The following is a 21,548-nucleotide window of genomic DNA, read 5'->3' as shown; positions in this document are numbered from 1 at the left end:
AAAAAAAAAAAAATAGTACACTCAGTCATCGCTTCGTCTCATCGCTAGCTGAGGACTAAGTATCGGCGCTCTCTTGTCGTTATTATTGAGTCGGTTTGTTTTGACGCTGTTAGGCCTGAGACGCCACCGAGAGCCGAGAAAGTGTTTAAAGTTTTACTCAACAGATGGCACCACGGCATTTTTACGCTGGCGGCATGGGACGGATTTCCAGTGGGGATGATAGCATATTTTAGCTAGATCTAGATAAAACGTTGACCTTTTGATAAAATTGAGATTATTTCTTTACGCGAGCACGATAACATTTATTCGCACAACAATGTAAATCCGTCGCTACTCTCTTTCGCGATGTCGCGTTCATGTGTTTGCTCCACGCCGCGGCACGACAGCGGGACAGGGTGTTCCTGTCGCGTCGCTTGTCGCTGTCGCTTGAATATCGCGCGCATGCGGTTGGGCCTTTATTCCGTGCGTGAGCCAGTTGATGACCTGCATACGAGTATTCTTCGTGCAAGTGTTCTGGAACTATTATCAGCGCCAATGCATTCACGTGTTTCTCGCTGCTTATCGTACAAAGCCGCATCAATTCAAGCACGGTGCGATACATTGCAACTGCGGCGGACTTCTAACTACTGAAAAGAAAACAACGGCGACGATTGCTGCCATCAGTGTGTGCATCGCCTTTGTGTTTGATTGCTGGATGGGGATCCGGCTGCGCGAGCGCCGAAATTCCCCTCGCTTGAGCGGTTGGTACTCGGGTGCATCACTAGACAGTTTTAGCAGGGAGCCGCTTACGTTCCGCTCCCCTCAGATTTCACGCTCTGAGATACTGCAGGAAACTGCGTAGATTTCGCATTTGATACGCGCGTCTTGCCGAAACGCGAGCGACGCGCTATCAACTCGGCTGCAAAACGACGAAGAGGCCAAGTAGACACGCTGTCACGCTCCGCTCAGTCGACTTTGTAACGGAGCGAGGGATGTGGTCCATAGAGTAACATATACAAGGATAAGAGAGGACACTTCCATAGGCTCCTGCGGCCGATTTTGTTTCGTAGCGCACCTAGCGGGTGTGTGGAATCTACACAGACTCGGAGATTGGGACCGCAGCAAAACTAGTCTCGAAGGCTATCTTCTGGTGATTAGAAACATTACACGGCCTCCAAGATCGCTTCCGTGTGAGTGCTTGTCCCGGAGGCGTGTTTCTATTTGCGCCCAAGCCCAGTGCTCGACCGCTGGCGCCGCCATGCGCCGCTCGCGCATACCATGTTTCTAGCCGCCGCCGTTGGAACGGAGAACACGCTGGGCTGGTGGTGACTAGGCACAACTGTTACTTCTGTTACGGGATCGATGCTATTCCTAAATAAACGCATCACTGTTTTGATGATCCAAATATAATCTCACTATCAGGGAAGGAGCAGTCTACCTGACTGGAGCAGTATTTTTTATTTGGGGTGTTGCTACGCTGCGCTCCGCAACACCCCAACGACCGCGGCTTCCGCCGCGGCACCGGGGCTCAACGAACCACACCACCAAACAGAGAGGAAAAAAGGAAATGGTGATACCAAGAAAAAAAAGATGTCGCAGTTTCGCCCGAAAGGCGAAGCATCGATTGCGATAGCAAATTAGTAGAGAGCTATTCGGAGTAGGGATAGTAGTTTTATCGGCTGCATAAACTTGGACACATTGGCTTACTAACTGAATTAACAATCGTGGTGTCAGCGCGCACAACCAAACATGAATAGATCACGCTGAATGACCACAGCCAACGACTGTCAAAACACTGGCAGCAAGCGCAGGTTCACGCGGTCTATCGCTTCAACGGAAACTGAGCGGCGAATGCACAGCGCATACAAAGGTCAGAGCCGTGCGGAGATAAGAGACGGTGCAGACGACCGGCATCCCCGGGCAAAGCGCAAAGGAGAAGTTGTTGGCAGAGGAGAAGGTACACCAAGGTATTTAGGTGGCATGGTTGTCCATTCTATACCAGCATAATGAGTCGGTGTACATCCCCATAAACCAAACCAAAGACCTTAGCTTTTTGACCAATTTATCTGGGCACTAGAAGCCATACCAAATTTTTCAGTCAATGATAGCACCTTGTCAATGCTCGGATTGTCTGAACAGAAAAAGGCAAGATCTGCGTAAGCCAATACTTTGAGTTCATTGCCCAAAATGGTAAAGCCATGAATGTCACTGCATTTTAGAATGCTTATACACAATGGCTCTAAATAAAGGGCAAATAGAAGTGGTGATAATGGACAACCCTGTTTTACAGAGGAAAGAATAGACACTGGCTCGGACAGATTTCCATTAACAATTATATTGGTAGAACAGTTAGTGCAGCACATGCGAACACCGTTGTCAACAACGGAGCCAACATTGGCGTGTTCTAAAACTTTGAAAAGGAACGTGTGGTTCACTCGGTCAAATGCTTTAGCTAAATCGATCTGAAGCAATGCAAAATGATCACAGTTGGACGAGGAGTACTGAAGAGCTGTTCGGACTAGATGCAAGTTTGTTTGTATGGAACGGCCTTTTAATCCGCAAGTCTGGTGAGGTCCAATAAGTAATGCCATTGCATACTGGAGTCGATTAGATAAGACTTTTGTATAGATTTTGTAGTCTACATTCGTCAGTGTAATGGGTCTATAGCATTCTACAAACCGCAATTTTTCTATCTCACTACTTTTAGGGATTCAGATAATATGACTTTTAGTAAAAGATTGTGGTGGGCAATCTTCATCAAAACTAGCAGTAACTATATTAAGTAAAACAGGGCTTAATATAAATTTAAAGGCTTTATAAAATTCGCCAGAGATTCCATCAGCACCTGGTGTTTTGGAAAGCGGTAACTGATTAATGGCAAGTTCTATTTCTTGTTGGGTAAATGGTCCACTAATAACATAACCATCATCCTCTGAGAGAGGGTTAACTAAGGGAGACGAAATGTGTCAGAACATCAGGATTTGGCGTATGAGCTGAGCTGAACAGCGTTGTATAATATCTTTGAAATTCTTTGATAATCCGTTTTTGTCACAAGCATGCCATTGGAATATGTATCTGAGATATGCTTTGAATTTGCATGCCGACGCTCATCAACTAACGCCTGGCGCGTTGGCTCTTCTGAGTGCAAGGCACGGGTTTTACGAGCGCGAGTGCGAGCACCTCTATAGCGTTCAGCATCGTATATTTGAAGGCGGCTTTTAACAAGAGGGATTTCATTTATATATGTTCCACCTCATGAAGGTTATAAAGGCTTTTCCGCAACATTTTTTCTTCGCACTTTTTGACATACGACCTTATCGAGCTAATTTCGATTGCTATGTCTCTAATTTCCAGTTTAAACATTTCCCAGGCTGCAAATGAGTGTAAATTCTTAGACAAGCAAGATGATAGCAATGTACGTACTCGAGATATGAATTCTTTATCGCTAATTAGGCCTACATTAAGCTTCCATAGTTTCCACTTTGGTTTGAAATTAGTGCGACTATTATCACCAAACCGGGCAATCACCATGCAGTGATCAGAGAATGAAATAGGCTGCACTTCACATGAAATCCGGCAATTTAGGAGTGCTGAAGAAACATATATGCGATCCAGACGAGCATGGGAACGGCCTTGGAAATGTGTGTAGGAGTACGAACTCCTAGCAGAAGAGCAGGTATCAATGAGGCCAGCGTTATTAGTTATGCATGTTAGCACTTCAGCACTCCTATCCCGCCTGTTCACTGACTGAGCACGATCAGATGGATTGCATACACAATTGAAGTCTCCCATGGGAACGACAGAACGATCGCAATCTAGCAGGTTACCCATAGTTTCAAAAAACTTAACTGGATTAGCTTCATCACTGAAAGCATGAACATTAAGTAAACGCCACAGCACACCATGCAAATGAAAATCGCAACTTATGAAGCGGCCTTGGCTGTCGACGTTATAAATGAGATCAGAAAAAGGAATATTTCTCTTTAGAAACAAAAAACAACCCGCGGAAAGGCCAACAGAGTGGGATACGCAAACAAAGTAACCTGTGAGGAAAGGCTGCAGGGCATTGCCGGTCATCTCATCGCTCTCCAACTTTGTTTCCTGAATTACGACAAAGTCAAAGCGGCCATGAGATAGTAATCGGCGCAGCTGTACCTGTTTCTGTCTAGATCTCAGCCCTCGTAGATTCAAAGTTGCAAAGTTCAGTTGCTGTGACAGCGCCATAGTTTGACAATTGCTTTAGGTATGTTGCATCGAGTTCGGTGACGCCTCTCGAGAGGTGACACCTGGGCTTCTGGACCTTGATCGTCGAGATCCTCCCATCTTCTTAGATGCTTTACGACGAGGTCCTTTCAAGGAAGAATCGCTGCCTTCGTCGTCTTCCCTGACTTTGTCTCGCACATGGCACGACGCTTTGCCACTGCACCAGAACCAGGCATACCTGCAGTAGGATGCTCACTAGGCTGTAGCCCAGCGCCCTGCAGATCAAGCGCAGGCACGGCAGAGGCACTCACATCACCACTTTCTTGCGGAGCAAGCGATTACACGGTAGAGGAACGCACATCACAACTTTCTTGTGGTGCGTGCGACGACACGATTGAGGCATCCACTACATCTTGCTGAGGACCGTGGGAGGACACTGTCTGCACAGCTTCAGACACGTCCTAATGCGGTGGTGCATGATCTTGAAGCGCGGTTAATGTAACTCCGCTTACTTCCTGCTTAGGCAACGTTGATGTGCCTTCGGCCGCATGTGATGTCGTTGATCCGATTGCTCCTTCTGTTGACAAACCTCCTGTTGCGTCGAGGAATTCCGTCGCGTCCATGAGATGTTCTTGGACAACCTTATCAGGAGGACGCGTGCCATGCCGGAGCTTATCGGCATACGTCAAAGCGCATTCATCAGCTGAGTACCCAAATCGGCGACAACTATCACAACGAGGCGTACGACATTGACGGCGTATGTGTCCCACTTTATTACAGCGAAGACACAGTGGTGGCCTTCCGGGGATTAAAACAAGACATTGTATGCCACATACTGTCAAAAGATGTGGCACCTCGCTGACAGAGACACCATCGTTCAATGACAACACGACGTCCCGGTCCAATGTCCGCATGTCTTCCATGTCTGCGACTCTCCAATTTTCAAGCTTGAATGACGTAACTTTTCCATAGAATGGAAGCGCTTCCCTTATATAGTCATCTTCTAAATGCTCAGGAAGCCATAGGAGCTTCATTTTCACGGCTTTTGGCTCGGGGTCTATCACCATGCAGCGCCGGTTTTTAACTGGTTTACAAGTGTTGTTTTTGCCACACTGGTTTTCCACGTCACCATCCAAACATGCGACATCTCAAACTGTCCGATAGAGCTGATCTCTTTAAGGTCAATGGCGTTACGTAGAGTATCTCTGAAATCCTGGGCACGGTATCGACGTCCAGCAAGGTCGGCATGAAGAAAGACGGAATTCGAAACAAGCTTACCCGTAAGTAGACGGGGAAGAACGGTCCGGTAACTATTACTACTGGCTGACGCCTGAGTAGTACCTCGGCCTAAGGCCGATTGATCCTTTTCGGTAGAGCACCAGGAAACACAGCCGTTCGAAACGGCGTCTTCTTCTTCCTCCCTATACCATACAGCAATGCTCTCATAGTTTTCATTCATGCGAACCATATGATTGCGTTCTAGCGCCCTCGGCGAAAGCGACCACTTTGAAACATGGTACGCGCCAGCGGCACATGGCGGCGCCAGCGGTCGAGCACTGGGCTTGCGCGCAAATAGAAACACGCGTCCCGGACGCTATATTTCGATTTTTTAATGCGTTGCTTGCATGCATCGAGTATCTTCGTGTAAGCTGTACCGCCAGAGCAGCAAGTACACGATGCCACTGTGTGCTTATGCAGACATTTTAAATAAACATGAAAAGTGTTGGAAGAGACGAAACATTTTATTTTCAAGTCATATTCTATAAGCACATGCACACTTTTCTTTCGCCACGTTCGATGAGCGCAAGCACAGAAAGATGGATGCACCGCAAATTGCAAGACATGCCAATACAGGTGCCATATGTTGAGAATAAATTTCACAAAAGGAATAAACAGGCGATATTACGAAAAACCCCACAGAACAGTAAAACTGCAGAAGACAGTATTAGCATTAAAGAGAAAAACAATGCAAGTCCTTTGAAGCCTAACCTCTCTTATTAAGTGGTAGTTTCGGACTGCATAGCAAACAAGGAATGAAGGCTGCTCACTGCGGTTGTCAGCCAACCACGCTCTCTTCCTGTCCTGCCGTTGTTACTACACCACGCAACATAGCAGTAATTCCCGTAGTACTTTACTACGGACGGCATAACCTGAAAAAAAGAAGTATTGGTTATGTCTTCTCTCCCGCCTTCGCACAAATGTTCACCTACGCACTTCAGATCACCCTTTCGCGAAACGCGTCACGTGCAATTGTCGCAGCTAAGAAAAAAATAAGCAACGGATGGTGCTATGCATGCGCTACTGAGGCAGGAGTGTTTATTCAGAATACGTCGTAGCCACAACTTACAAACATTCTTCTCAATTAGCAAGTTCTCTCTAATCGCGCTCGTAACAAAGGCTTCAAGCAATCTGCGCACGCCACGAATAACAATCCTAAGCATAACTGCATTCTTTCACACAATTGCACATACGTGCATTGAATTCAGACTACGTATACCGGCGTGTGCCGATTCACTTTCTCGCGCCAAGGAACTATTTTCTCGCAAACGTGCTGCGCAGCATTCCAAATTGCTGTTTCTTACATAATGCAAAGCAATCCACGAACATCATGCGCGAAGTGAAGAACACGAAAAAACTCTCTGCGATAAACAGCACAATGCGACAAATGTCAACTTACGGCTGAAGTGACAAATACATAAGCAATTTGCAAAGTAATAAAGGGAAAAAATTTAATGAAGGTCTTCTTACCAAGCAGCAGCCAAGCAGACGGACGTTCTGGCAGACGAACCCAGCAAGGACCACGCAGACGTTATCGCACATCTTTCGTAGCGTCGCCTTGCCTGATCACACCATGGCCGATATTTTGTAGCGATGCGTTATGCTTTATTCTATATACTAGTCTTATCATCCACCACTCGCGGCCCGCTGATCCCGTTGATAACGTCTGTGTCTACAGCCACATAGACAAGTAGACGTATAGTGCACTAGAAAAGTTACTACAGTAGATAACTAGTACGCGCGTTCCCTTGGAGACAGGGAGTGTTGTAATGTCCTCGAGCGGGCGGCATGAAGCTGCGTAGCTCGGCCGCTTTTAGGCAGCAGTGGCCACTCTTGTAATCCGTATGTTACTCTATGTGCGGTCTTAATTCCGCTGCCGGTATGAGCGGTGTGCGCAAGCGCAATCACATGCCCGCTAAGCGGTTGTGTGGCATTCGCTAGCATATGCCCGGTCTGAGCGGAGCGGACAGCAAGCGCTCAGCTAAAACACTCTACTGACAACGCTACTCCAAGGACGGCGAAGCGCAGCGAAGCAAGGCGAGCTTCTCTATGTACGAGTAGGGGTGCGATTTTGTAGCAATTCTATTACTTTTGCCTATGACTTTTGACGTCATCACCCGGCTGCCATTGGTCGAAAATGACCGGGCCGCGCCCATGTTGTCTGTCAATCACGCGACGTCGCGAGCCCGCAGAAACCTCTACGTCAAAATGACGTTGACCTACTCATTATGCGGCGAAAAAGTCATAGTTTTTTAGCACCGCCGGAGGTAGGGTCGTTTCAGAACGCATAAAAAATTACTCCATCTCCCGCTAAAGGGAACCATGTGTGGACGCGAAGCAAGGGGGGTGTTGGTTAGCTTGAGCGGGAGAAGGTTTCGCGGCAGCGGCCCGAGCGCTCATCGCGGCGCTGCACAGAAGAGAGAATGAGGCGCGCGCGCTCCGTCATTTTCATACCGCGGAACTACCGTGGGGCCCCCAGCGGAGTATGCAGCTGTCGCACCACCTGTCGTGCGCGCCGCTTCGGATTCCTAGAGGGGAGAAAGGGGTGGAGCGTAAGAGAGGAGAGAGGGGCAGGGGACGTGCATGCGCTGTGGGGGTGTGGCACGCGGGCGCCGCTCCGTAGAGGATTCCTAGAGGACAGAAAGGGGGGAGCGTAGGAGAGGAGAAACGTGGATTGCCGGGCTAGTTGGTTCATGGTCTAAAGCGAAAAAAAAACACCGAAAAACCAAGACGCAGGACCAGAACGAGGTAAACACACACACAATCGCCGGACAAGAATAGTATCTTAGAAGCGTGAATTGCTGGGCTAGTTGGTTCATGTTCTAAAGCGAAAAAAAAAAACAGCGAAAAACGTCATGTTCTAAAGCGAAAAAAAATAGCGAAAAACCAAGACGCAGGACCAGAAGGAGGCAAACACACACACAATCGCCGGACAAGAATAGTATCTTAGAAGCGTGAATTGCTGGGCTAGTTGGTTCATGTTCTAAAGCGAAAAAAAAAAACAGCGAAAAACATCATGTTCTAAAGCGAACAAAAATAGCGAAAAACCAAGACGCAGGACCAGAACGAGGCAAACACACACACAATCGCCGGACAAGAATAGTATCTTAGAAGCGTGAATTGCTGGGCTAGTTGGTTCATGTTCTAAAGTGAAAAAAAAAAACAGCGAAAAACATCATGTTCTAAAGCGAAAAAAAATAGCGAAAAACCAAGACGCAGGACCAGAACGAGGCAAACACACACACAATCGCCGGACAAGAATAGTATCTTAGAAGCGTGAATTGCTGGGCTAGTTGGTTCATGTTCTAAAGCGAAAAAAAAAACAGCGAAAAACGTCATGTTCTAAAGCGAAAAAAAATAGCGAAAAACCAAGACGCAGGACCAGAAGGAGGCAAACACACACACAATCGCCGGACAAGAATAGTATCTTAGAAGCGTGAATTGCTGGGCTAGTTGGTTCATGTTCTAAAGCGAAAAAAAAAACAGCGAAAAACGTCATGTTCTAAAGCGAAAAAAAATAGCGAAAAACCAAGACGCAGGACCAGAAGGAGGCACACACACACACAATCGCCGGACAAGAATAGTATCTTAGAAGCGTGAATTGCTGGGCTAGTTGGTTCATGTTCTAAAGCGAAAAAAAAAACAGCGAAAAACGTCATGTTCTAAAGCGAAAAAAAAATAGCGAAAAACCAAGACGCAGGACCAGAACGAGGCAAACACACACACAATCGCCGGACAAGAATAGTATCTTAGAAGCGTGAATTGCTGGGCTAGTTGGTTCATGTTGTAAAGCGAAAAAAAAAAAAACAGCGAAAAACGTCATGTTCTAAAGCGAAAAAAAAAATAGCGAAAAACCAAGACGCAGGACCAGAAGGAGGCAAACACACACACAATCGCCCGTTGTGTGTGTGTTTGCCTCCTTCTGGTCCTGCGTCTTGGTTTTTCGCTGGTTTTTAGGGGCGAAGCTCCTTAGGGTGTGGGTCTGTCCCTCCTCTGTAGTATGTAGTAGTAGTAGGTAGCCACGTCTACTTTTATGGAAAAAAAATTCCTGCGCGTTTCTAACGCGTTTGTGCTAGCGCATTACGGCCCGTGTAAGAAGCTGGTGTAAGACGCTCTGGCCTCTCCGCCTTACCCCCGTATTCATAAACGCTCCTCGACTTGAACTTGACTTGCCACCGCCTTGGGCAGCGCGTTCGAAACGCGTTGAAGGCGGTGGCAAGTCAAGTTCAAGTCGAGGAGCGTTTATGAATACGGGGGTTATACTCTCTCAGCAGTCATGTGATGGCGTCGGCAAACGCGGTGCACGTTCCAGCATGTGTAAACGGCTGCGTAAGACGCTGTGGCCTCTCCCCTTTATACTAGAGAGTACTGCACGTTTCTAACGTGTTTGTGCTAGCGTCCCCTTAAGCGGGAGATGGTGCAATTATAATGAAAGGCGCTGTTACAAAATAGGAATGACGTCACATATGGCACGTGTCATTGGTGGAAGTCAATCGTTCAATTTAGTGCGGCGAGACTGGGCGAATTACACGGAATATTCACGGTTTACCGATGATTCCCTCCGGAGCTTCGCCCACTCATCATCATTCACCCCGTGGATATGCGGTGTTTTTTTTTTCGCTTTAGGAGAGGAGAGAGAGAGCAAGCGTCCGTAGGGAGCGAGGAGACGATCAGGTGTCGCAGTCGATCGGGAGCGAATGCGTGCGACGCGTGGCCGAGGTTGTCGTAACCGCAGGGGTCCGCAACAAGTGTGACCATTTTCCGAAGACGTCCGAAGAAAAGGCAGCCGTGAAGGAGGGTTTCCTTCGGCGCGGCACTATTCCCGGCGTAATCGGATGCATTGACGGTAGCCTCATTGCCATTATCGCACCCAAAGGTGAGCGCAATGCTGCGTTCATGTGTCGGAAGGGCTACTACGCCGAAAACTGCATGTTCGTAAGTATGCGTCGTGTGCTGCTCATTCTTTGGGCAGTTGTGCTGCACTTGTCAACGCGGACTTTATCTGTTCACATTTTCCGCAGATCTGCGACGCGGACATGAGGATCCTTACCATGGATCCCATGCGACCGCGGTCGGATCACGACTCATTCGTCGGGCGGACGACATGGCTGCGCCGGCGGTTCCAGGCGGCGCGCATCGCGAATCCCGGTGAATACCTCATCGGTAAGACCGAGCATTTTTGTCGCAATCACGCTTCATTAGCGATAGAACGACATGTCCGCCCCAACACAAACTTATAAATAACATGCAAAGGAGTAAGTGCCTGCCTAAGTAGAAAAAAATCAAACCAATTAGTGCTAGCACTCACAATTTTAAAAGTGTTAAGTTACAAGAATGCTACCAAGTACCTGCCAGGAGCAGAAGAAAGCAACACGTATTAGTGCTACTACTGGATCATTGGTAGCACCAGTAAGTGTTGATTTCTTCAGCTTCCGGGGGGCACTGAGTACGCTTGTAATTTGGTTAACAGTTTGTGTCGGGGCGGACATGCCCAACTCGTGCCCTTACTTGGGACTCACGACAGTGTAAGGTCTGCAACGTCTGAACCCTGCTTTTGTTGAATGATGCTGTAACTTTCTTCAGTTGTCAACTTGCCTATCGTCAGAGCAATACTCAGTGCACCATTTCGATTTTCATGCAGGTGACAGCGGCTACCCCTTGGATCCGTGGCTCCTGACCCCGGTTCCCCGCCATCCTCCTATGCAAACTGCCGAGGGGAAGTACAACACAGCACATGCCGCCGTGCGTTCCGTAGTGGAGAGGTGTATTGGGCTCTTGATGAGCCGTTTCCGCTGTCTGCAGCGGTACCGCACCCTCCTCTACGAGCCAGAACGTGCGGCCAACATTGTCGCTGCATGTGCTGTGTTGCACACTAACCTTCGGCTGTCTGAAGGCGACAAAGACGACGATGATGAAAGTGATGACGACAGCAGCACCAGCAGTAGTAGCCAGGACGATAACAACGGCTACCCCATACCACACGGTCTGCCCCGAAACAGGGGGACTCGATTGAATTATCTGAGAGGGCGGGCTGTCCGAGACAGTGTAATCGGCATGTTCGACACAACCCGCGCACAGCACATGCATTACTTGAGAAGTGTGTGGCTGCATTTGCGACGCCAACAGCATTGTGAGCATCGATAGCTGCATACACGCTGTTGTAGTGTCAGCAAGATGTGGTCGTCTAACAGATACGAAATGAAAGTGACATTGTGCATTTAATGCTGTGAAATTGCTGACAAATCATTTTCCATACTCAGTTGTAGTTGATGTCTACGTAATGCAAAGCATTCACGATTTGTAGAGAAATGTAAAGTTGTGTGGTCGAGTGTAATGTAAACCTTACATAAGTAAAACAGACTATATAGTGGTAACATATAAGATTGAAAGCAAACTAAACTTCAGCGGCTTCTAAAAGTGTGTTTGACATGATTTGCTTGCTGCTGGTGCCGTCATGTAGATGCCCTGTGTTACCTGGATGTAGCGTGCAATTTTGTTTTGTAGCCTCTTTAACTGCTGGTATCCCTGACAGTTCTCCGCTCCCCTTATGTAATGAAGGACATTAGCGTTCGTCTCCTCGCTTTCTACTCGGGCAGTGAAGCTCACAAAAGCCAAAATGCACAGTGCACATCACACCTTCTGCTCCTTCGAATGTGCTGTTACATGCACACCTTCTAGGTCCTGCACCTTTTTCTCTCGCAACAACCGCAACATTTCCTGAAAATGCTGTTAACTCGTCATCCAACATGTCAAGCGGGGTGGCTGCCGTAAAGTGTGTTCACGTGGATTTCAACCAAGTGCCCTCACTTGTAAATAGTAGAGTCAATAACTGAAATGTTACACAGTAATATTTTTATAGTGCAAGCTATCACTGCAAATGTAGCAGTGACATGTAAATAAAAGCATTACACAAAACTGCAACTTTCTTTACTCTTCAACCTAAAGCCTTTTTTTAAATTAAAATGTGTTTATGCACACATCACATGCAATAGCAATTACATTAAAGAACCGTGAAAATCATCAGGCTGCAGTAGTATAGACATGCCGCATATATCACATCACATTGTATAAATATCACATCCCCTTAACTTGCATCTAAAATATCACAAATAACGGCACGCATTGTTTCAGAAAACTACTGTGCAATCCATAGTTGGAAATAGCACCCAGTTTAAGCTGTACCAGAAAAGAATGTACAGGTGCATGAATTATCACCCACTAACAGAACCATATATATCACAGCCAGATGTGTAAGCACTTCACCACATGTGAAAGGAACATGCTGTCGTGGAGTGAAGGGGCTGCTACTCTCGGTGGGACGAAGACGACGGCGACGAAGTAGCCAGAGGCGTGCGACAGCATTGCATCCCTCGTCGCTGCTTGTCCAAACCTTGTATATAGTAATACTTTCTAAGTAAACCTTATACCCGTAACAATATCTTTCTTCCGAGTATTCCAGCCATTAGTAAGTGTTATTAGCATTATTTAAGTGTTAGATCGCTGTATGTCGGTTTGGCTGCCCAAGCTCCAGATCAGCTTAAATGTTCATTTGCAAGCGAAAATGAAAACAGTATAAGCTTTTTAACGTAAAAAGAATTCATGTTCTGGAACACAGAAAAAAAAAACGAAACGATTTTGTTTAGTACGAAAAGCAAACTAAAGAAAACAAATACAGTAGTTAAGCTAGCTTTGACGTGCCTAAACGTCACAATCCCTTATGCAGGAACCAGGCTACCAACACAAGCACGCAGAGGGACTGTCTTTCCAAGTGTGCTGCGCTTGCATTGGTGTGCAAGTGGAGAAGAGCTCCCGTTAACGTGTTCTGCTACACTGCAGTGGATGTCGCACTATTCTGGCTGGAACCTCTATCTCCTTTCTTACACCCTGTTAGCTCAAACATCAGCACTAAACGCATTTTGACTGCATGCATTTGCCTTCACAGACACCTTGTAGCTGAAATATTTGTATGTTTCATCCAGGTCTCTCTTCAACAGCCATATTTAATTATACAGTACAGAATTTCTGGTCAATCCAAGCGCCAGTCTGTAAAACAATCAATTACCATTATCCTCGTCTTTTTGTGATCCAATTGAATTGCAAGGACAGCGTGAACTCTGACCCCACAGACACAAGCAGTAGTACTACTGACAAAGATATTCTACAATAAAACACCACGCGTGTTCTAGATAGTAGCCTGTCTGGTGAGGTAGTAGTGGTGGTAGTAAATCTTCGTAGAAAATTTGCTGCTTCTGCTCTGGTTCTATATTCAGCTGCAGATGGATTATGAAGGCTGGAACAACGGATTTCTTCAAATGAATGCGGATGACAGTTGGCTTCCATGGGGCTTGCAGAATTTTAGTAATTGACCATGGAACAATGCGTGTCTTGTGGGATCCGACAACAGGCCAAATGGTGATGCAGACTGTCACAACGGTGACGCTGAAAAGTACAGTATGCACGTTACTATCATTAGTTCAGAAAAGTTCAGATCAACCATCAAGATTAGGGTGCATTTGCTAATGCTAAAGTAGCTTCAGCATACCACTAAATACTAAAGTGCTGGCTACAAATGCTACAAAATGGCTGCGTTACAAATTGTTGTCAGTAATAAAGCTCACGTCTCAACCATAACGCATTATGGACAACTGATCTCTTCACACATAATCATGGCTATGCTATCCAAACAAGAATATATGATTGAAGAGGAATAAAATATGAATTTGATTGCTAAATGACATGACTGTTTCGTGTTATTGGTGCTAAACAACACGGTGTCAATTTCGTCAATGTGGCGAGATGTAACATCAATATTATCAAATGGTTAATGAAAATAAGCACTGACGAATTACCGGGAACTTTAGTCATGTACTTTTGCAGCACCTTGGTTCTTTCAGAAAAGCGAGATGGTACAATTCCAACAGACAGGCACCGTATACACTGATGCTTTTTTTTCGGTGTGCCACGAGCCTGATAGAGCAGCATAGACGTTGATTTTTTCATCAGCTGGCTTTCCAAGGTCCACATCCTGCAGCAGAATGCGAAAAAAATTATGTACACAGGGCGTTCATGCGCTAAGTAAGTTCAGTGTACCCACGCAATTAAAATGAAAAGACGTTGCGCATCTTAAAAAAATGTTGCGGTTGCATTTATGAAACATGCACAGTTTACGAAACGTGCAGATATGCTGCTGCAAAGCACATTGAAAAAGGCAGAGCAAAAAAAAAAAAGAAAACACTAATGCTGTTAATAAACAACCGACAAGTGCACTTTCAGCAGATTATAACATTGCGTAGCATATATGTGAAGTGAGGATGCACTGGATATGCAGGCATTAGTGCTTCCTCACATCAACAACCACCACTTCTAAAACAAGGTACTGAAAACAAGAACGCTTGTTTTCTTCAACCTGCTGGAGTTAAACACTCAATCATGTGCCCTCTCTACTGAAAGCTTTCTTACGCGATACTGGAATCATCATTATACACAGGCGCCGAGCGGTGTCTTCTCCATTTCTGCCTAGAAGAGCGGAACAGATTGGCGTGCCGAATCTCGCACAAGCTCCAATTCGCAAAAGAAAAACGAACAAGAAAAAAAAAGAACGTTTCACGCAAGCTTATGCAGCCTCAAATAATATGCTTGATGTTCTATATATAATGCCCGCAGCATGAGCAATTTAACTGAAGCCAGTCACGCTTGGACACATCGGAAACGTCTTATCGACAGCGCGGCGGCAGCTTTACGGAAACCACAGCAGCGTAATGTGCTTCCACGCAAACATGGCTCACTCACTCATATATTATGTCCTGTTGCTTTCAGAAAGCTTTCAGCAGCACTCGGTCTTGAAGGTAAACAAAGCTGCCCATCGGCTATTGCATCTGTTGTCAACTTCGAAGTCAATCAGGCTCGGTGACAATACACACGCGGACAATATCGCCACGCTAAACCCGTAACGTAATATTAACAACCGTAACGTGAACCCCCAATTAGGCACATGGGTGCAAAGAGCAGCAGAGAAATGCGGGCGCAAATTTTGTTGTTTCTCAGCCTACACAGGCCTAGCTACACCATGTTTCTCAGCCATTCGCCATGCTCTCAGCCACGTTGTAAGAACAGGTGTTCTGACGGAAGCGCGCGGCGCGTGTCACTAATGTTGGGCCGCCGCTAGGGGGCGCACGCAACTGGGAGGCTGTTAAAGCCCCTTCATCAAGGGGCTTTAGGAGGCTGTATGTGAAGTCCCTATATAGGAAAAGTACTGCCATCCTTTGATGAACGCCGCTTCTCTCTCTCTCTCTCTCCTGTATCTCCGATTGGATGATAGCGCGCGCTTTCACTTCTTTATATTTGTTTTTTTTTCCGCCTCAGAGCCATGTTGAAAGTCACTGAGGAGCCGCAGTCGCCGGCGGCGGCCGCCGCGCGCGCCCGTCCTGAATGCTTCAAAGGGGACTTTCTAGGGGCGCCACCGTCGACTTGCTTTCGCAAGAACTAAAGTAAAGAAAAAAAACAAGCACTTTAAGAGAGGATTAGCAGAGGAAAGTTAAATGGCGGTACTTTTACCAAGATATATGTAAACTGGTAGCGTAGCTTTCGTAGAAGCCCACAAGTCAAGAAAATGGCGGCTCGTTGCAACCGTCGCCATCTACGCATCGGGGAGACAACTAGCAGCAAGCAAAAAAAAATAAAAAGTGACGTCACAACCGGAAATAGCAGTGACGTCAAGATCTTAGGCTGCTTGGCGCGAATGTTTTAATTCCTTCAGTGTCCGGAATTTCGACCGCAACGCCAGCAGTTATTTTTCTCTTGAGGCGGAGGCGAGCTTGCGACTCGCCTCAGCTGAAGCGTGTCATTAAACTATAGGAGTGGTGTATGTCATCATACTTGGACAGCAATTGCTACAGTACTTTCCTTAGGAAGGTGAGCGAATAGGATGGATATGAATGACAGTTCCGCAGAGCAAACTTCACTTTTATTCGTCTGGAATAATGCACCAATATAATTGACCAAGCAAAACTTGTTTCAATGGATCAAAAGTACTATGGCCAGCACACAGTCGTAATGTATAGCAACATGCGAAACCTTTTCACAGAATCATTCGCAATTCCGTGCAGCACCACGTGTTCATATTCAACAGTTATCAGACAAGACAACATTGCTCCACATCATCATTTAGAAAACATCTGACTTACTAATTTTGCTTCCCGTCGCACACTCAGAGCCTGTGTTACGGAGAGTGAACGAACATTGCGCGACGTTTCTTCGCGGAGCGTTCCGCATTTATCGTCCCGACGAGACACAGCGCGTCGGATGCCACAGCCCCGTGAACTTGCACGATAACAAGAAACCTGCACTCACACCTTTAGCCAATGAATGCCGTGCGCTAGGCCACGCAAAATTTGAAGTGAAGCGCACGCCACACTTTGAACAAACACGCAAGGAAATAAAAAAAAAGAAACTCGTATGAAGCCGCCGCGTTCAAGTGAGCAACGCCATCCGCACGACATAATAGCAATAGCTGGTTTGCACAGTCTTGCCAAGTCTTGCGCCCGAATCATGGGTTGGTTGGTGTCACCAATAACGAACTAATAAATTGTAAAATAGAAACATTTCATGTTTTAGTACAGCAAAAATATTTGAAATATTTACTCGTATTTCATTTCATTTCATTTTATTACCTTAAATATTACATAAGGTATTACATAAGGGGTGGTTAACATGTTCACACAAGAAAATGCAGGTGTTACGGTGAAATACAAGTTTGAACAGTTTCAAAGAATTCTGAATGACATGTGATGGCAGCGGCATTGAAGGGTAGGTCGTTCCAGTCTCTGGCAGCCCGAGGAAAAAAATGAAGTCTGAAATGTGACAGTTCGTGTGCGAGGACGACCCACTTGCAGTCGATGGCTGGTGCGCTGTGACATGCGTGAGGATGATGGCGTGATGTAAGGTGGGCGGCTTAGCGAGCTGTAAAAGAATTTGTGATAAAGAGAGAGCGTGGCGATACGACGACGAAAATCAAGAGATGTCAAACTAGATGCTGTCTTTAAGCGTGACATGCTGATGTTATATGAATATGAAGAATGGATGAATCTAGTCGCACGATTCTGAACTGATTCGAGTGCATTGATGATATATGTTTGGTGAGGGTTTCAGATGGCAGCGGCATATTCCAATTGTGGTCTGACAAATGATTTGTATGCGAGTAGTTTGACGTGCTGCGGAGCTTGACGAAGGTGACGTCTCATGAACCCCAGTGTCCTGTTAGCTGACGAAATTACGTTAGTCGCATGTGCATCCCAGGAAATGTTGTGTGACAGGGTTATACCTAAGTATTTCTAAGCTAGAACTGATTCCACTGGGACGTTTGCGATTGTGTAAGTAGAGAGATAGGGATTACGAGGGCGGGAAATTGACATAAGTTTGCATTTGTTAGGGTTCAGGGACAGTTGCCAAAGGTTGCACCAATTTTGGACTTTATTAAGGTCATTCTGCAGAGATGCTTGGTCAGAGATGTTAGTCACAGTTCCATAAATCACACAGTGGTCAGCGAACATACGAATAGAACAAGATACATGCAGCGGAAGATCGTTAATTTATATTAGGAAAAGAAGCGGTCCCGAGACTGAACCTTGAGGGACACCTGAAGTGACAGGGAGGGTTTTGGAGGAGTAGTTATTAACAAGGATGAACTGGGAACGATTTGTTAGGAATTGTTTTATCCACTGTACTACGTGAGGATCTAAGTTCAATCGGAATAATTTTATTAGTACGCGGTTATGAGGCACTGTGTCAAAAGCTTTAGAGTAGTCCAGAAAGATCACATCGGTTTGAACGTTGTTATCAAGATTAAAGTGCAGATCATGAAGGAAGATAGCTAGTTGTGTTTCGCATGAAAGCCGCTTACGAAAACCGTGCTGAGAAGGATGAAAGAGGTTTACTGCGTCTAAAAAGTTTCTGATGTGCGAGTATATGACATGTTCCATGATTTTGCAAGGGACACTAGTTAATGAAATGGGCGGTAGTTTAAGGAGTCTTTGTTACCTGCTTTGAAGACTGGAACGACCTTCCCCACTTTCCAATCACATGGTAATGACAGTATTGTGATTAAAATTGTCGAAAAAAAATTTTTTTTCGCATAGGTTTACCCGGTTTCAGTGTTTGCCCCCCCCCCCCCCCTCACCTAGTCGCGTTTCAAGTGTGCACCACTGACTGATATCTCTGGTGATAGGTTTTGGCATGCTTTTCGTTCCAAGCTTGGCGACCTATTTAGATGGACTTTGCTTTTACTATATAGGGACTTTAGGAGGCTGGAGCGCCGGGGGGGCCAGACATTCCCTGGCCATCGTGCTGGGAACGCGCTTTGCAGCATGTGTTTTAACACGATAGCGTTAAGGGCCGCGTGTCGCAGAAAATCTGGCGTCGGCAACCGCCGTGCTATGTCGGCATGTGGCGGAGAAAATCATCCCCAACCACCCCGACCGCGCAGGCCCTCCACGTGGCGCAAGGTTTTGGTGAAGAAAAACTAAATTTCTCACACTGAAATCTGTCAGAAAAATGATAAAGTACGACTTTACGATTCAGCGTCGGAATCGCCGTCAGATTGTTTACCAATCGGCGTCGGATTGTAATCTGAATGTACGAGAAAACCTAATTCTGCTACGAGGAAACTCAAACACAAACCCCTTTTCCAGCATTTCTACCAGACCTACAGCCGCGCGTTCGGGTACTTTACTTGCGAAAATGATATCGAGATGGCACTCGCATCCTAGGCAGGTCAAATTGGGACTTCGCCTGCTAATTCGCTTTGATCGAGCCCCATGTCACAGAAAATACGGTGTCGGTGTCGGCGACAACGGCGTCCGATAATGCTAACGCGTTCCAGTCTTAAGGGCGAAGCTTAAGCGTACTTCAATATTTTTTTAGAGTGCCTGCTACTGTTTTTAGCGACAAACCTTAAGCCACTGTCTCTACGTTACTAGTTCTTAAAATGGGATGTTTAATGCTGCATTTTTTAACAAAATTCTGCCGTCGGCGTCGCCGTCGCCGTCGGCGTCGCCGTCGCCGTCGCCGTCGCCGTGAGGTTCCGTATGACGTCAATGGAGATGAAATCGTGGCCGCGCGCCGCCGAACGCTGTATGTGCGAGTGAAAGGGCGCGAGGGACGTGCTCTTTCACGGGGAGTGAACGCACGGCGGAGAACAAACGCGCGTTCTGCGCCGTGCTTCCTTAAGGGCTGCAGAAGTAGGCGTCTCTTTCCTCCTTTACAATCACCATATATGTAGAGCAAACGCGCCTTCTTCCGATGCGCGAGAGGCCGTGGGGGAGGGGGGGAAGGGGGAGGGAAGGGAGGCGACGTTTAGCTGCGGCACCAAGTGCCTATTTATATCAGAGGCTCCGGCAACAGTCACCAACGCCGCACGCATTTTGAGCGAACGCGGGCAAAATGCCGACGGCGTCGACAACAGTTCGGCGCGTTGCCGGTGCTGCTGCATGTCCAAGTTTATACAGCTGATAAAGCTAATCTTTAAAATTGGCTTTTAATGCTGCATTTTTAAAACAAAAACGTATATTATTTCTTTCAGTGCCGCGCTGTCAGTTATTAAACATTCACGACGGAAAAGAGACTAGAGATAAATGCAACTTGTAACCCCCCTCCCCCCCCCCCCCCCCCCCCCCCAAAAAAAAATATATCAATCAATGTTCAGAAGGCACACACGTACCCATGTGGCCTATCTCGTAGCCTAGTTTTACACGAGCGTAGCCAAGTTTATCAAATTTGCTCTTCTGGACGTGCTGACGAGAACGAAATTATTACGCACTGCTGTCCATGAATTTGTGACGTACGCCGGGTCAAAGTGCTTCTCGCACCCGTACTCTCCTGGTCGCAGGACTTGGCCTCCACGTTCGCGAGCATCTTACGAACCATGCAGTCGGCTCTTTTCACTGAGCATAGAGACACCGTCTTTGCACATGAAAGACCGGTTGTTGCAGTATGCTGCGAATCACTTCTTGCCTACAATCCGTCCCAACCAGGCGACGTCGCAGCTCGAGATGCAGACTTCCCTTCCCTCTCTTGAGATTCAGACGGTTTGTCTGAATCTTTAAGTGCTTACCAAGAATCACGATGACAGATTGCTCAATCTTGAAGTAAAGATTCCTGAACTAAGAGCTTATCGTCTGCCCGCAGCACTTGTCGGCGACCACTTCCAACGATTTACACACGCCGTCTGCTGTGGCGCTCTGACGGAGTAATTATCGTCCGTTTTGGCACCTGAGGGCTTTTAATGTTATAGTGAAAGGCAAAACAGTAAAAAAAAGTTAGTTTTATTTTGTTCCACGCGTTTTGCATAGAGTTACAAATACACGTTCGAATGTCCCGCTTTTCAGCCTCCTAACGTGTGCTGCCGTGCAGCGGTGCAGACGTGAAACACCACCATTAGTGAGACGCGTTTCTCACCAGCGGCCCCCGCGTTGTCGGAGCACCTGTTCTTCTTAGACCGTGCTCTCAGCCATAGAGTTTCTCACTATAACACCCAGAGGGTAATCTGGCACCAGCGTCTATGCGAGTTTCTTAAAGGGCGCTGTTCCGTCATGGGAATGGCGGGATATGTGTCTGCGAGGCTTGTGTTGGCTGGTGTTGTACGAGGCTTTGTCTAAAAGGTGGATATGGCTACACAAATAATGCGTTCCTATAATAAAATCTGCATAAAACGCTTTCATTCACCCATATTACCTCTCTCAATAAAGTTTACACACCTACAATGCAGAATCAAGAGAAGAAAAGCAAGAACAGACGATGTTCCAAAGCGAGCGAGAATCTTGTCGTCTGTCCGCCAACTTTAGCAGCGAGTAGATACGTTTTCGTTTCATATAATTGTACATCCAATAAAATGTACCCAAATTTAATCAAAACATGTTTTTGTGTAATAATACAGCTGGCCCGGCGCTCTTTGGCCATTATTGGCCCTTGCGCCGTTAAACCCCATATATCATCAATAATACAGCTAAAACAGCTTTTTACGTGCTGTTTCAGCAGGAAGTAAATCGTTGTGACAGACAGAACGGTCCTAGCCAGGCGCGTCTTCATGTTAGACA

Source organism: Dermacentor silvarum, chromosome 11 (assembly GCF_013339745.2).
Source record: "Dermacentor silvarum isolate Dsil-2018 chromosome 11, BIME_Dsil_1.4, whole genome shotgun sequence".
Taxonomy (NCBI): Eukaryota; Metazoa; Arthropoda; class Arachnida; order Ixodida; family Ixodidae; genus Dermacentor; species Dermacentor silvarum.
The sequence above is the reverse complement of the archived record's forward strand: the minus strand, read 5'-3'. Positions refer to the sequence as shown.